This window comes from Aphelocoma coerulescens, chromosome 12 (genome assembly GCF_041296385.1).
Source record: "Aphelocoma coerulescens isolate FSJ_1873_10779 chromosome 12, UR_Acoe_1.0, whole genome shotgun sequence".
In the NCBI taxonomy this organism is placed as follows: domain Eukaryota; kingdom Metazoa; phylum Chordata; class Aves; order Passeriformes; family Corvidae; genus Aphelocoma; species Aphelocoma coerulescens.
In genome coordinates this window covers 10716376-10732779 of record NC_091026.1, presented here as the reverse complement: position 1 = coordinate 10732779, position 16404 = coordinate 10716376, and the positions used below count along the sequence as shown (strand labels likewise).

The window sequence follows — 16404 nt, the reverse complement described above, 5'->3', positions numbered from 1 at the left end:
ACCTACATCCTTTGAAGATCTAGCTCCCTGTTCCTGAAACAGTCCACGTTATTCCAGGACTGTTTTGTTTTACCTAAGTATTTGATTTATTTGATGTTCATATGTCCCAGGATCTAATCTGAGACCTGCAAGCAGGATCACACAGCAAAAGACAGACTTACAAAGATCCTAAAAAACCCATTTCATTTAGATTAGGCTAGGCCATTATTGTGGTTTAATATAGGAATTGATTATTATTAGTATGCGTATTGAGCTTAACAGCTTCGATTTGTATCTATTTCATCACTGTTAATCTTTGATAAATATGTTTTTTAATAATCTCTGGGTATTTATTGAACATAAAGCTGTCATGTGAAATTGAGAGTAAGATTGCTAAAGATACTTATTATACACTACTTCAACACAAATTCATTATTAAAAACCTTTCACCGAGGCTTACTTTTAACCACAACACAACTGATGTGGATACTGCATAGTTAATCTATAATAAATATATTTGCAATAAACTATTGATATTTAACCTGCAGTAACTGTCTTAATAAATATGATACATGGAAATGGCTTTTGGACAAGCTGCTCTTTTTTTAGCTCTGTCAGACCCTTGGAGGATGTGGGGTGAGAAGGGGGAAAGCAATGGCCTAATAGAAGGCAGTTCACTCATCAGTCCCCACAGCCCTCCCCTGCCCCGGCCACTGGACTCATTGCTGTTTCAGTCCCCAAACCTGCAGCCCCAGGCTCTTACAGGGTTCTGTCATTTTGTCTCAGTCCTGACTCATATTAACATTTGGCCCCAACCATCCCTGTAACTCCGGTGGGCTGTGCCATACAAAGGCTGTTAATTCAGCTCCTGGTGCCCCCAGATGATGCTCTGTCTGCCCAATAGTTTTGCAAAGTGGATAAGCACCCTCAAGGGATCTGAAGCACACAGAACTCATACCCCTGGGGCAGTAAAAACACAAGCTTTGTGAGAATATGGATCAACAGGAAAGCTCAAATGAGGAGATTTCAGCTTTGAACTCAGCAGAGGCCACCAAATGCCTTTGACACATGAACTAGACAGGAGTCTGACTCCAAGCCATCAGAGGCAAAGGACTTGACACACAGTGCTGCTGAGACCCCCTGGGATATCTCAGAGATGTGTTTGTCATTCTTTACGTCACTTAATGACTGAGGTTAGTTGCAACAAGCCAACTCTAGCAGATATGCACAAAATTTCCCTCCCAGCACTGATCAAATGGGAGAGGAGCAGAATAATTCCTCCCCTGTCCTCTCCCCTGGGTCCTGCCCCATTTGTTATATGGCCACTCATACAGGTGCTGTAAGCCTTCCTGGAGGCCACTGTCTGATTCTCACGTATCAGAGAGAGCCAAAGATTTTAACGTGCAACTTTTAATTGAGCTGTATCATCTGCCACAAACATGAAATTAATGGTCCTACATCATAATCATAAATTCATACATAACCCCATGCACCAGCAAATAACTCTTTGCAGTGATACTACAATGGTAAGCTGATTTGCAAGAAGCGCACACTACCCAGGAATCCTAATTAACCAAATTAACACCATCACTTCAAATCATGTCCCAGCAGTAGGACATTTCCGATTGGCCTCGGGCTGGAGCAAAGCAGCCAAATGAAAACCTGACAGCATCTCTGTGAGTCCAGCAGCCTAACCCTCTACTGGGGGAAATATCTGCTGCCCCTCCATGCACACAAGGAATGGAACAAAAATCTCGTGAGCATTTGTAGGTGCTGACCAAGACAGAGCACAGCACAGTGACACCGTGCAACAGAGGAGCAGCTCGCAGCTCTTCATGCATTTCCCAAATCCAACCAGCAGCACAAGGAGCCCCTTTCTGCCATGCTGGCTTCCTCCAGGGGGTTGTGGCCCTGCCAAATCCCCTCAGAGAGTGCCAAATGTTGCTTTGAGTGAGTCTGCAATGGGTCTGGGGTCATGGGGAGGAGCTGATAAAAGGAACAGTCTCCACAAACCCCAAACCTGTCTCCCTGAACCCACTTGTTCACACTGGTCTCCCCTTGTGACTTGCCCAAAATATTTAGTGCTCAACACCTTTTTTTTTCCCTCCTTCTGGGTAGTCAGGTTTTTCTATTTCTGCCATAGGAAAAACAAGTTGCTATTTTGGGAGCATGTGGGACTCAAGCCTATGACGGTCGCAGCACTCCCTGCATGGAAGATGAGATCCACAGCCTGTGTGCCAGAGGGACTGGCTTGTATCTCTGTGCACATTCAGCCTGCGTGGCAGGGAGGCCCAGTCCCACCAGGGTCCTCACGCTGGAGCATGGAATGGCCTCAGCTGCCCAGGCACAGGGCCAGAGATCCCGTCCCTGCTCTGAAGTGATGTTCCAAAAGCTGGGCTGGGAACTTTGGAGCTGGAGGAAAAGGAGGCTCCTACCAGAAGTGGGGTTCGAACCCACGCGGGCATGTGCCCATTGGATCTTAAGTCCAACGCCTTCACCACTCGGCCATCCTGGTGGGCTCTGGGCTCTCCCCTGGCCCACCAGCTCCTCCCTGAGAGCTCACAGCTCACCGAGCCCTCGCGTCCCAACCCAGAACACTTCCGAAGCCCAGTGACACCATTCCCTCCTCACTGCTTTCTTTAATGTCCCCAGCAACTGATGAACACCTCTCTGGGAGACAGCAGGTCTCATGGGCCACTAAGGATGGCACAAGCCCTGTGTGCCACCCAAGGTCCTTGTGCAAGGACCACAGTCACTGGTGGTGATGCCAGCAGGGACCCTGGAGCAGGAGGGACATCTCTGGGAGGTCCCTCCTGACCCCACTGGGTCCTCAGGGGAAGGGAGCAGCTCTGACAGCCTGGCAACTCTCAGCCAGACACAGCACACAGTTACAGCCCTGGCTTTGCACCCCAGGTCCCACTCCTCACCCCTCTCCTGCCTGCATATGGTACTCTACTAGGGCATTTAGCTGGGACAGACAGTGCTACAGGAAGGTCTTTATTTTTCCTTTGAGATGAAGTACAGCTTTTTTTCCATCATCTAGGGAAAGAAAAAAACCCAAACACCACTATTGAACCTCATGGGGTTCAAACCCACAACCCCCAGGTGCCCATGTTCAGGAAGTCTTAGCCCTTAAGCCACGGGAACCTGATAATTTCTGTTTCTGAATTTAGCCACCCTCAATCTTCTCAGGCCAGCACTTTCACACAGAGATGTTACCACACAGAGAAACCCTGCCAGGCCCTTCCACCAGAGGATTCTGTCTGCTGGAAATACTCTCAGCCAGGCTGTCCTGGTCCTGTTCTGCTTCAAAGTGAGAGCAATTTCCTCCTTACTTCCCCAGGGACTGCTCATTGCTTCGCCCTGGGGTAGCTGAGCCACTTGGAGGGGTTCTGATTGGCTGATGGAAAGGGAGAGGCACTGAAAAGGGATATTTCCAGGTCTCAAAAGAGGGTGACACAGAGCTCCTCAATCTGGGGGGGTCACCCTGGCCTTCAGAGATAACTCACGGGTACCAGATAGATCCCAGTCATCCCATGGGAGAATGCTGCACGTCCTCGGCTCAGAGGAGGACTGGGTCAACCTATTCATATGCTGCCAGGAGGAAAACTCACAAGAGAGGACAGAAACTTTCCTTTTTTACCCTGTTCATTACAGCCACAGCAATCTGCCGTGCTGGTCTGTGTGTGCAGAATCACAGCGCAGCATCCCTGGATGCCTCCAGCTGCAGCACCCACATTAATATCAAATGAAGTCATGCTCACAAAGGGTGTTATGCTTGCCAGCTCCCGAGGAATCTGCTCCTAATGAGCGACTTCAAAGCATTAATGAGCTTGCAAAGCTCTCCTCTTCGTTTACAGAGCTGGATCTCACACGCTTGGCATTAAGACAGGGGTCACCCGTCAGCAGAGGAGAATGCGTGTGCATGTCAGCGAATATAATATATTTGTCATCCTCTAAGAAGCAAAGATTAATCATGCCCTCCCCAAAAGGAGGTTTTTACGCCACATCTGCTCTTCACAGCATGGAGGGAAGGGACCTGCCCGCCAGGATGTCCATGACCCACACTGCTCAGATCCCCAAAGAGCCCAGCTTTGAAGCTAACAACCCACCTTAACCCCTTGGGTCCAGGCTGGGAAATGCTACTTGGATTGGCAGCCTGAGGGATGAATAAAGCAGTGGAATCCTATTCCAGTGAAGGTTTAATGCATGCATGGAGGAAGGGAGGGAGTGGTATGGATGTGTGAGAGAACAGGTTTGGCTGATGCTTCCTGCTCTGTGGCATCCTTCCAGCACTGGCAAGAAAAGAAGATGCTGGCCCAAAACAGCAGGGCTGCACAATCTGCTGCTCTCTCCAGGGACCACTCTCTCCCAGCCACAACCCCCTCCAAGCCTCCCTGAGCTAACCATAAATCCTTGTGTTGAAACAGCCTCCAGTGCCTGGCCACCAGCCCATGTGCACCCATTTGAGGGGCTGAGCCTGTCCATTGTGCTGAGCTGGGAGGTGGCCACACAATCAAACTGTGGGAAGGGACCAGCCTGAGCACAGACCTGCTGCTGGGCACTGATTGCCCTTCCTCCCAAAGCCCCTGAGCCTCTTCAGCCTTCCCAGAGCCCTCTTTTTGGCTGGTGTTTCTGCTGGTGCAGGGAGGGTTGGACGAGGTACGGGACAATGAGATATGAGCTTGTTCTTGCACCACTGCTGCCCAGCCTTCAGACAATCTCCACCTACAACCTAGAGAGGTGCTGGAGTGGGGGCAGCTCAGCTTCCCTGGTGTGGTTCAAAGTTACCATGGCACATATCCAAGGGGGTCACAGGTACAACCTGTCTGTATTTAAAAATTCAGCTGCTTCCCAGGGTCTGCCCTGGCTGTGCGTCATCCACAAGGTTGGTTGGCTTCACCTGCAAACCTGCACAGAGCCCTGGCTGGGTCTGGAGTCAGCCTTGCCTCTGGCAGGGTTGTAATATCAGCTGAATTACATGTACTGTCTTGGATGTCTCCTGTGCAATCCCAAGCCAGGCTGGCTGTAGCTTGCTTGCAGTACCCCCACGAAATGTCAGCTTGAAGATGACACAGCTATAGGCTTTCAGAACACATGTTCTGCCAGAGGAAGACAATAATGTCCTGAAGTCAGAAAGGTGTCATCCTTTGGTTCAGAAACACATTGGCAATGTTAACAGGAAAGCTGTTTTTCCCTTCTTCTCCCTCCAAAAGAGATCTTCTGGCACTTGGTGTCTATTCAGTAGGTCTGTGTTTAATTTAAATAGCCACTGGAGGCAACTCTGTCCCACATGCTGATACTGCAGCTGAAGAGTGGTTGATTGGTAATTAAGAAAAAAATACAAAGCCTTAAAGGTAAGAGCAAAGTAAAGTAAAATTACACTTTGAGAGATTTCAGACCAAAACTGCTCCACTTTATTGATGTGGAGGCAAAAACATTCTCAACATCATCACTTTAGAAACTAGTTGGAAAAAGGGAAAAGTGGGACAGGGTTCTCCTCTCTGCTCCTCTTGAGCCCCTTCCCTGCTGTGAAAGCAGTTCAGCACCTGGGCTATGTTCCTTTTGGAGCTCTGTGACCTGAAGGTTTGGCAGCCCTACCAGGGTCATCTTAGGTTAAGCATGAGAGGACAGCTTGGCTCCCACCTTGTGCCATAGACTTGGGGGGGAAACTTCATGCTGCTTATAGCTGTGTTTGTGTAGAAACTAATGGGGAGGCTCTTAGGACTTTGTCAGATTTAAAACACACTACTGGTGTCCCTCATGTGCCTGGAAATGACCACATTTTGAGAGTAACTGGAGTTCATTGACAAAGAGTTGAACAGCATTACTATTTAACTGGTCCTCAGTAGGTTTAAGGACAAACAGGCAAACAAGCACAGAAGATCACTCTTGCTCCCTGTCTTTCCTCCCTCTTGAATGGCAGTTCAGGAAACCAAGCCAGCCTTTCTTTGTATTCAGACGTTTTTTGTTATAGGATGGCTAGAGAATACATGTTGTATTGCTACGGGTGAAGGCTTATACTCTGCAGAATTTGACACGATGCCCTGCTGCTCCTTGGCTCAAATCAGCCCCTGTGGAACTACAAACCTTATGGTGCTGTGTAGCTCCAGAGGAAAGGTTTTCCATGTAGCTTGCAAGTACTGGTGTTTGGCCAGAAAACCAAAGACCACTTACTGTGGGCACACAGACTCGATTAAAAACCAGCGGAGTTGTGCAATTACGGGAGGTAATTTATCCCAGAGGGAAAATATGTTTTCTTTGTTGAGTAAATTCTTCCAAAAAAACCAACAAAACCCCCATCAAACCAAAAGCAATGCAGCTACCAGAGCTAAAGTAGTAGTAAGTCACAGATAATAACAGATTTGCCTACTTTCTCCTGCTCAGAAGTGGTGTCCCAGATGTTTACAATTTTCCACAGGCTATTGCTAGTCTGAATTATTCTTCCAGTTATTTTCCACAAGTATTTCTTGGACAATGGAAAGTTCCTCAAAAATTAATCTTGAGGGTTCAAAGTAGCCTGGCTTTGAACTGCTTTGATTCTGAGTGGGCTTGTAAGGAGATGTCAGGAATGAATGGTGATGGTTCAGCATTTCAAAATCATCAAACCATCCATATTGAATTATTCCTAAAGATGTTCTGGACAGGATGCACAAGTAGCTCATCAAGACTTCACCTTTGTTCAGTCTGAATTAGATTTTGTGAAAGATACCATCATGGGCACATCTTTCCCTATGGCCATTCCATGTGTCTTCCAAATAGAGAAAATGAGTCACAGCTTTGCAGAAGGGAAAGCTCAAGAACACATCAAGGATCACAGTACTGCAGTACTGATGCCTCAGATGCTGAGTGCCCAAACCATGAAGTCATAAAGGGACCTGATGTAAATTAGACATTCACTGCATGTTCATCTGCTCTTGCCTAATGCAGTCAAGCTTTTCTACAGTCACTGCAGAGAGAAACTTGGCCAACCCTGACTTGAGGCACATGATCCCTTCCAGCCCCACTCTCCATACCTGAACCTCAGCATGTTTTAATCTCCAGAGGTGCGTGAACCAGGCTCTACTAAGGTCATTCCAAAATCACACAATAAAATCTTATGTGTTACTTACTTTTGGCTGCCTTTTCACACGACAGAGGAGTTAGCTCTGGTAAGCAACAGCTCAGTGGAGAACTCCATCCCTTCTGGGACCATAACTTAGGAAATACTGCAGCAGCTCTCCTCTGAATCAACCCAGAGGGGAAAAGGAGATGACTGAGTTACACATGGACAAATACCAGCAGAAGAGTTTCGCACTTGTCAAAAAAGTCTCCTGCAATTATTTACATACCTCGGACAAAAGTGCTGGAATGAATGGGAAAAACCTTTTGCGCTCCACGTGCAGCATCAGCAGTGCCCACTCCTGCTCGTTAGCTCGGCGGGGAGGTGTGCAGGCAACAGATCACATCCCAGATGTCAAGGTGCATCTGCATGAATTCCTAAAATGACATGTGTTCTTTAGCCCAGAGCTTGGCTCCAGGCTAAGAGCTAAATTTGATGTTCTCTGCGGCTAAAACTTCTTCAAAAACCATCCCAGGTTAATTAGGGAAGGGAAATTTTGGCTGCAGTCTGTTCAAGAAGATTGACTTGGGAAATGGTATGAAAGTCGCGGGTTTTACAAGAGCAAAGAGAAAGAACAGACTCATTTCTAAAAGCCCTGCACCTAAGAACTTCAGAAAGGTGCAGAACTTCACTGAAATACAATAAAAGGGATTGCCTAAAAGCAGAACATCTCCTTTGGCTCCACGTACCCTCTCCCAGAGGCACCACATCATTCCTGCTGCTCACAAAACAGCCTCTGCCTCCTTTTAATAGTTTTATTTTTAGGCTTCTCATATTTAATTCTCCCTTTATCCTTATGTAAGGTGCTTGGAAAGGCTGCAGTGTCAAACAATAATTACATCAGAGAAAATTTAGAATCCACAGTGTTAAAATGAGCCTGCTCTTGACAAGTGAATGAATGTAGGAAGTGAGGGGATACAGTTCTGTCGAGGAGAGCACCCAGCTGGCAGTGTAACAGCATCTCTCGTGGGCTGGGGGCACCCACCCTCGGGTGTGAGCAGGCTCAGCCTGCAGCACATCAGTTCATGCCTACATTAGCGTGGGATGAGATGCAGGTGCATGTTCAGGCAGTGCTGTCAATGCCTCTCCCCATGAGCAACCTTGAACTAGGCTTAAAATGCAGTTTTGCCATCCACCTACCACCCCTGGGTGGGCTGAAGTGCATGTAGCTTCACCTCAGCTAAGGATTGGGCATTCCTGGGGCCAGGATGCATCCCCATGACCACCATTAGTCTGCTTATATTAGAATTAGAAGAAGGAAAAGATCTGTCTGCTTCACCCCATCTGTGTTTTTGAGGATATGGGTACCTACCTCAGGCAGGATTCCAGTACCTTTATAACTTACTCCCCACCATCTGTGCTGAAGTAACTGGACATATATCTGCTGTGCTAAATTAAATTGTTTTAAAGTTAGAACTCAAACTGACACAACACTGAATCTTGGACTATGCCCAAGTATTGCCACTGCCAGGGTGTTAAAGGAATTCACTGGTGATAATCTCCAAGCACCTGGGTTGTGTTTTCCAGCAAATAATCAGATTAGGGTGAATTTGATCCTCCACCCATGAAGGCCATGTGGAAATCCCTGATGACTGAGACCGCTGTGGGTGACCAAAAACGTATGGGAAGACCAGGAAAATATTTTCCTCTCTAAAAGAGAGCATCACCTGCCTTATAGTGGGTTCCAAGTAGAAATATTAAAATGCTGACAGGTATCAGCTATCTGTCATGCAATGTCTAAAATCAGGTTGTGGAGAAGAGTAGGTGTACAGAGTGAGCTCACACATAGTGCATACAAGAAGTTTTCTAGGGATAACAAGTTTATGGAATATATATATTTTTCCCCATATGGGTTCCCAGCTGGACTTTTTTGCTGCCTTGGAAGAGACCAACTTGCTAAAAACATCAATAATGTCAAAATCCAGGATCCTCCTAATTAGATGTGACCTTTGAAGGGAACTGCTGAAGGCTGAGAACTCACCTGCTTCTGTGAGCTTACCCCTACCTGCTAGGGGGACACCAGGACCACGGGCATCTCTCTTTCCATTTGTTGCCTTGTAACTCATGTTCATGCTACCAAGGTGAAGGAAAAGAGGCTTATAAAAGAGAAGGATCGGGATGAAGGAGGGCAAACCCATGAAGTTCCACAGCTTCAGCTCCACGGTCAGTATTCTGTCTGGCATTTGACACTCTTCATTTTGTTTTTCCTGATCCACTTCATTCTCATCAGTTGGCTCCTGCCCTTCCCATCCTTTGCTCCTCCCATGGAACAGAGGCCTTTGAGGGGCAAGGCCATCTCCAAGTGGAACTGGCCGCTGGCAGAGCGTACAACACAAGCAAGCTATCCCAAATCATGTGGCTGGTGGCTTCCTGGGAAACTGGAAAAGAAACTTCTGAAGTTAAAAAGATAGAAAAAAAATAATTCTTCAAATTTATGCTGATTTGCTGCAACTATGATTTTCTGTTACACTCAGTTTTCAGAAGAGCCACAGTGAAATGAGTACTGAGCCCCTCTAAAGTCCTATGGACATCAAGCACTTCTCTCCAAGGGCTTCTTTCAGAACTTCCGATCATAAACTACAGACAGACAAACCCTGAAATATTTCATTCTTCATTTGCTTCCTTTTGGTTGGACTTTTTTGTGTGTTTGGGGTTTTTTAAAGTAAGATATATTCTTTCTTCTGGGATTTACAGCCTGAGTTTGTAACAATTAGGCAAAGTAAACCATGTGGAGATTTTTTATGATCTGCTTTAAACATAAAGTTCTGGAAAGTAGACAGTGAAATTATTATTATTATTTTGCTGAACAGCTGTGCTAAAGCGCAGAGGAAAGACTGAAAAGACACTTCTATTTGTTTATTTGGCTTTCAATTGCTACGACAAAGCAAATCACAGCTTTGGTCTTGGTCCACAATTGAGTTAATTGGTAACACCTCAAATTGTATGTCCTAAAAAAACTCCTAATTAGCAACTAAGCACAGGATAAACTAGGTAGCATGTGTTCATTTGTGCTCCAAGAGGACCAGCCAATAAATAACAGACAGTTAACTGAAGACCCAAAAGCATCTGAATTAATGTGTACACGTGCAAGAGGGGATGTGTGTATGTGTGTGCACATTCTGTCCTGTCCTGTGTCCATACAGCACCCAGCACGATGGGGATGGGCTCCTTAATACATTCTCTACACAGCTGGGACCCAATCTGAAACCTACAAAGAGTCTTTTCTGGGAGACTTTTGCTGCCTCTGGCAGTCTCTCAGTCAGAGCCTGCTGGGAAATATTTGCCATTTCCTTCCCTGGTTAATTTCAGAGAGCTCCCAAGGAGATTCCCTCTCTTTGCTCTTTCATTTACCATTCAAGCCCCTCACACTGCAAGAAAGTACTCAGAGCACCAGGGGAAGAAATGGTCCAGATATGAGCAGTGAAGGCACTGGGAAAGAAAAGGCAGATGTGCAAATATCTGCTCAGTAAAAACAAGGTTTCTGGGGACAGTGCTGGAAATCATACACCTAGGCCAGTAATTCAGGCATCCAAAGAACACACTGTGAAACATGGGCAGCACGGGGATGAGGTGACAGTTGACACTGGAGTGAGCAAGTGCAGTCAGAGTCCTTTAGTATATGCCTGCAATACAGGCCCAGGATCAGGGGTCAATCTATTGCCTGCCTGATGATCCCCTAAAAGGAGTTCCCGCATCTCAGTCCATCTTTATTTTGCTAAAAGCCTGCAGCACCAGTCCATGGCAGGACAGCTGGTGATGCTGGGGAACAACCTCACTGCCACCAAAGGGGAAGATTGGTAACTCATGGAGGCAGCAGCTGTGTTTCACTCCTTAGCAGCATCTGGGACATTTAGGGCTGATGGATAAAAGCAGGAGGCCATAAGACTGACACTCAAAAGCTCAGTAAGGACTGTTGGGTGCAGAAACAGAAGAAAAGACAGTGGCAGAGCATTTTCCTGAAATGCAACATTAGTGGAGATGGATGAGGGAGAAGTTTTGCAGCAGCTGTCCATGCTGCCTTCTTTCTCCTTTCTTTCTCTAAAGCTCTAACATGGACAGGAGGGTCTGTCACTTCTTCCTGTCTGCCCCCTTAGGGACAACCACACAAAATTTTGGCAACTCCAGTACAGCTACACGGAGCTGGATGTGAGAAGCAGGGAGATGGTGACACACTGCCCAGTCTCTCTCTAGTGACTAAGCCCAGCACAGGGATGGGAACAAAATAGTCCTGTACCCAGGCTGATGGAGGAAGACAGGATGTGCTCCACCAGGGGCAAATCTCTGTTAGATGCAAGTATCTCCCTCCAGCTCTCTTGCATGCAGGTGAAACACAACCCGTGCCGTAAGGCCAGCAAGTCCTTAACAAAAGCCCTTCCTTTGGCACTCTCTGCTCTGCTGTTTGCACGGCCCTATGAGGCAGATTGCTGTCTCCTATTAACTAAATAAACAAGCAGCAAAAGTTGAGCAAAACGGAAACACACACACAGCTTGTCTGCAAATAGAGACAAACGCCTCCATCGCATGGCTGCACCCAGCTGTCTGCCTGTTACCTGCTTAAACAGCTCTAATTTCACATTAAGGTCAATGCAATCAGAGCCTCTCCTCCCAGCTGGAAAACCTGGCTAATGAAACACTCAGGTTTGTGTTGAGTCCACTTCAGTGCGCCAGCAGAGTGTTTTGAGGAGCTGAGGTGAGTGCTCACAAGGGTGAGTCCCCAGCCCAGGCTGCAGGAGAAGGGCTGAGCAGGCAGTGGAGAGAGCAGCGGCTGCTCTGCAATCACCTGCTGAAATGATGGAGCACCTCCAGCTTTCAGCCAGGGCATTCTCCTGCCAGGATAATCCTGCACTGGAGAGAGAGTGCAGAGAGCAGAGCCCTGCCCAGGTCTGCTGAATATTCTCCTGAATACTCCAGACTGGCTCCATTTCTAGAAAATTGTATTTATATAGCTTGTGCATCCCTTCCCTCTGTCATTCATACAGCACTCTTGCTTCACCCTGAAAATATACATGGGCTGAGTAAACTGTCTTTATATAGTCTGAGGGGTTTGACTTTTGAGCTTCATTTTTTACTCTTCAGTTTCTTTTAGCTTCTCCTTTCTGAAGACTGGAGCTCCTGACCAAGTTTTAATGAAGTCCATGAGGGTGACAAACAGCTAGACAATGATCACTTGTATGTAGGAAGCTATTTGACTTGATCTACATTCTCCATGTTGCTCAAGACAAAATTTAAAAAAAATAAAAACCCACCCTTAGTCTTTCATGCCTTCAAAGTAACTGTTCTGAGGATAATTTAAAATATTGAGACATTGATTCACTAAACATCATTGGCCTGCTTATATGTGGGCAGACAAAGTCACCCATTATTGGTGATTTATTAGCTGTAGCTGCTTCTTTGATCTTCCCCAACATTGTGCACTCGATATCCTGCTCCTGTGAGGGAGCAGGGACAGCAGCCCTTTCAAGACCTTCACATTATTGTGACTTACAGTTCACGTCCATGGAATCACCTCCACTTAAGACACTGCATCTTACTGGATTCAGGGGAATCATCCAGAGCCTTACAATATATGCAAAACCAGAAGTTACTTTTGGATTGAGAAATTATGATACCAGCACCTCTAAATTGCTTTTAGTGGCATTCTGTGCTGCCTCGGGCTCAGAAGTGCTTAGTTTGCTGACAAAAATCATAGACTCACACACATTGGAGATGGAAAAGCCCTGCTAGCTTCAGCTAGTCCATTTCTCCTACCAGGGAGGGAATATTCCCAGCAATCTGTTTTCCCCGCTACTTTGTCTTGTCTATTTTTAAACATCCCATGTAGCAAAAATACATTTAGATTGTCAGGATTTCAGAGCCAAGTTAGCTGTGGAAGTACCAGCTGTAGCCTAACCTGCTTTGTCTGGTGGCAGCAGCTAAATTGCTCTCTGCTGCCTTTGAAGTCAATGGTAAAAGTCTTATTGGCTTCTGTGGGAGCATTCTCAGGCCTTTGGTACGGATGATTGGAGCAAATAGCTATGGAGCACTGATAAGCCATTCCTACACTATCACTTTCCAGGCCGTAACTGCATTTTAATAGGCAAGAAATTGTCTCAGCAGCAGTCAGGGTGCAATAACAGCAAAGCCATGCAGAGCACGCGACAGACCGGGTCTGCACAGAAGTCACTCCTGCCATGACCACACAAAGTCATATCCATGAGCCCAAACAGGTTTGGTGAAATACATCATCCAAGGGGAACAGTGAGAGGCAGCCCCTTTTGTACCTCCTTGAACTCTAAAATCTACCAGAGGTCAGTTCTCTTTCTAGATAGCTCCAATGTATTTTCCTTTTTCCCTTTTGCTGTTTCATTTAACACCATGAATGAAGGGAGCTGGGCACATTAGTGTCCCCCTTTACCCACCTATCATGCCTTGACTAGAATATAGCATAGATATGGCACTGCCCTACTGTTTTAGCCAACAAAGACAAAAAAGACCAGTTGTTGAATCACAGAAGATGTTACCATACAAAACTTGACTCACCTTCTCCAGGATAAAGCTACCCCGTGAGATGGAGCACTCTGCACCGGCAGGGACACGGCCCCAGTGCAGCTCAGTCCTTTTGCTTTCTCTTTTAATTTCAGGAACAATGGCAGGTAGTGAGAGCCAGGGCTGGATTTCATTTAACTGTTGTTGTGCTCTGCTGGGACAACTTCCTCTGCCTCCACATTTCCTGTCTGGAAGTTCTCCCAAAGGGATGGATTAACCAATATATGACCTGTATGGGAAATGCACTTTATTGAAGCTATTTTTCTAGGGTGGAGCTGAACAGCACATAGCTGCACTACGTGAGAGATGGTAAAAAATGCAAAAAATTAACTGTATTCAGGTATAACCAGGATGTAAGGAGGCAGAGATAATTATATCTTGCTGTAATTTTTGCCTGTATGCAAAGGGTACTGTCCTTGCTTGACAAAGAATGGAGTACCACAGCATAATAGTCAGCACAGGAGAAGGGACTTCCTTGTGCCATAAACACCGACTGATTTATACCACCATGGCAGCCCCAGCATCCTGGCAAGGACAACCCACATGCTAAAGCTCTGTGGGCATAAACCCCTATCCAAAACCTGGTTTTTTTTCACACCATAGAAGCAAGTAACACAGCCTGTGGGGACAGCTGTGACGGAGGTCAAGCACCGTTCAATCCTCTCTTTTGTATAAGGCTACAGCAATCAGTAGGGGCCATAAGTGTCCCAGAAACAATCCCACATTAACTTCATGGCAATCCCTATCTGTAGGCATCCCAGGTCAGACTCGGCTCTTCAGCTGTGCCCAGGGAGCTGTTGGCTGCTGTGAGCTGGCATTGCCCTCCAAGGAGCACACTCCCACTGGTGATGGCTGCTGTCCCAGGCCACGAATGACCATCTCTGGGTGGCAGCACAAGGCTGCACAGCCCAGACAGCCTCAGCATGGGAGATGGAAACATCCAGAATCTCTCCCAGAAGCCTCAGTGAAGTCCCTGCTTCCCGTTCACATCCCTTCCTCCCCACCAGAGCAGGTTAGCAGTGCAGTTCAGTTATGGCAAACTTACATCAGGGCTGGAGACATGAGAAACTGAGCAGAGGCTTTAAAAGCCACTTTTTTTTTTTTAATAAAGCCTGACATAAACCACTGGCCAGATTTACCATGAGTTTCCTGTGTGTGCACATGAGTTATATGCACAGTAAGTGCCCCGTCATCATGAATTCTGCCGATGTGCCTCTTTAACAGCACTGATCATAGGGAATTCATTTGGTCTCCATATAGCTGTCACCTGTATTACCAGAGTGATTTCATTCTAATTTAGCATTACTTAATGGTGAAGATAAAGTTAACTGTTAGCCATGTGGGTCTTTTCTTGGCTTCTCTCTCTCTGACACAGCAAGAGTGTGACTGCAGGGTGTTTTATGACCAATAATTCAAAAAAGCAGGGAAAAGAAGGAGCAGCAAATATCAACTGCTTGTCAATCATCCACAGTCTTTCAGCTCAAATGGTTATACCTGGACCTCTGACCTTTTCTTCTGCCATCTCTGATCCCCATGTTTGTTTGGAGTTCTTTAGGTACTGCAACCACCAAAATATATTTTTTAAAGGTTCAGGCTTAGGAAACCTGCAGCGGTTACCCACAGTGATAGGGAACTGTGGTATAGGAAGCCTTACCTAATGGCTGCAGTATAGCAGCCAAATTACAACCAGCCCTACAAGCTGGCTGAACACACGAAAATGCTGTGGGGGGAAATGGAGGGGGTTTACAGCATCAGTTATACAGCAACAAGTGATTTGTCTCCCAAGCCCCTGAGCCCTGCTTCTTTTCCCCTAGCTCACAAAGGTAATCATTCTGTATATATCATGAGCTTGTTTAAACTGGAGATGAAAAGCTACAAAAGTACAACTTAATTGAACTCTGCATTGTGTTATTAAAAATGCTGCCGACCTCAGTTGCAGTCCATTATCAGAGGGTTCTGCTGAATGCTTTAATTAAAGACAATAAGGCTAATAAAAAGGCATCATTTTCTTGTCTTCAGCACTGCTGGAGAGTTGGGGCTGATGAGATTATTTCCTGCTAATGCTCTTTTGTTGTTGTTTTTAAATCTTTTTCTCCCCATGGTTTGCAAATACTGTCTGAGCCTGAGTTCTACTAGAATCATTAAGAACAAGAAAAAATTGGCTTTGTCTCTAAAATGCTCACTAATATTTGACAAGCAGAGCTCTTCTTCCTGATGACTTCCAGTGCCTTACCCAAAGTATTGCCACCTTTTGCTGTCAGATCCAGTCCCAGAGGAGGAAGAAGCTTCCCCACACAGGCACAGGTGCACATATGGACCGACGGAAGGATGCGCTCTGCCCGCGGCACCCGTTTGCAGGGAGGACAGAGTGATGACAGTGCCACTTGCCAGAGGGCAGGATCTAGCCCACAGTGAGTAAGGCAGCACCTCTCCATAATTAACATGCTTACTAACAGCCCATATGTGCCATCCCTACTTTCATACTGGTGATATTATTAACGATAGCAAGCCAGCAGTGTTTCCAAAGCCAATCGAGCCAGCCTGGCTGGGCCGCTTTGTCTCTCCAGCTTTGGTCCAACAAAGCAGAAGAAAAGGAGGACAACACAAGAAGGCATCAGTGGAGATTACCACAAGGAAGGGGAAGTTCGTAGCCTCAGTGGGGGGAGCCAAAATGCTGTGTGGGAGGGCTTTACACGAGGGACATGGAAAGGTTCGTAGTGGGACAGCTCTGCTCGTTTGGTCACAGGGGAATGTGCAGAGGGATGAGTGAGGCAGGATGCTCTCTGCCTCCAGATGCA

The 16404-nt window shown here is 46.5% G+C and overlaps 1 long non-coding RNA gene and 1 other non-coding gene across 2 annotated transcripts; both read right to left on the bottom strand.

Moving 5' to 3' along the window:
- Positions 1 to 2411: 2411 nt before the first annotated feature.
- TRNAL-UAA (transfer RNA leucine (anticodon UAA)) lies at positions 2412 to 2494 on the bottom strand. The gene has a single exon. It is a non-coding gene; the product is annotated as a tRNA-Leu (tRNA).
- A 547-nt stretch (positions 2495 to 3041) lies between these two features.
- LOC138117600 (uncharacterized) lies at positions 3042 to 8045 on the bottom strand. The gene is made up of 4 exons (XR_011154729.1): positions 7771 to 8045; positions 7311 to 7458; positions 7092 to 7203; positions 3042 to 5329 (listed from the first exon to the last, which is right to left on the bottom strand). It is a non-coding gene; the product is annotated as an uncharacterized lncRNA (long non-coding RNA).
- Between the last annotated feature and the right edge of the window lie 8359 nt (positions 8046 to 16404).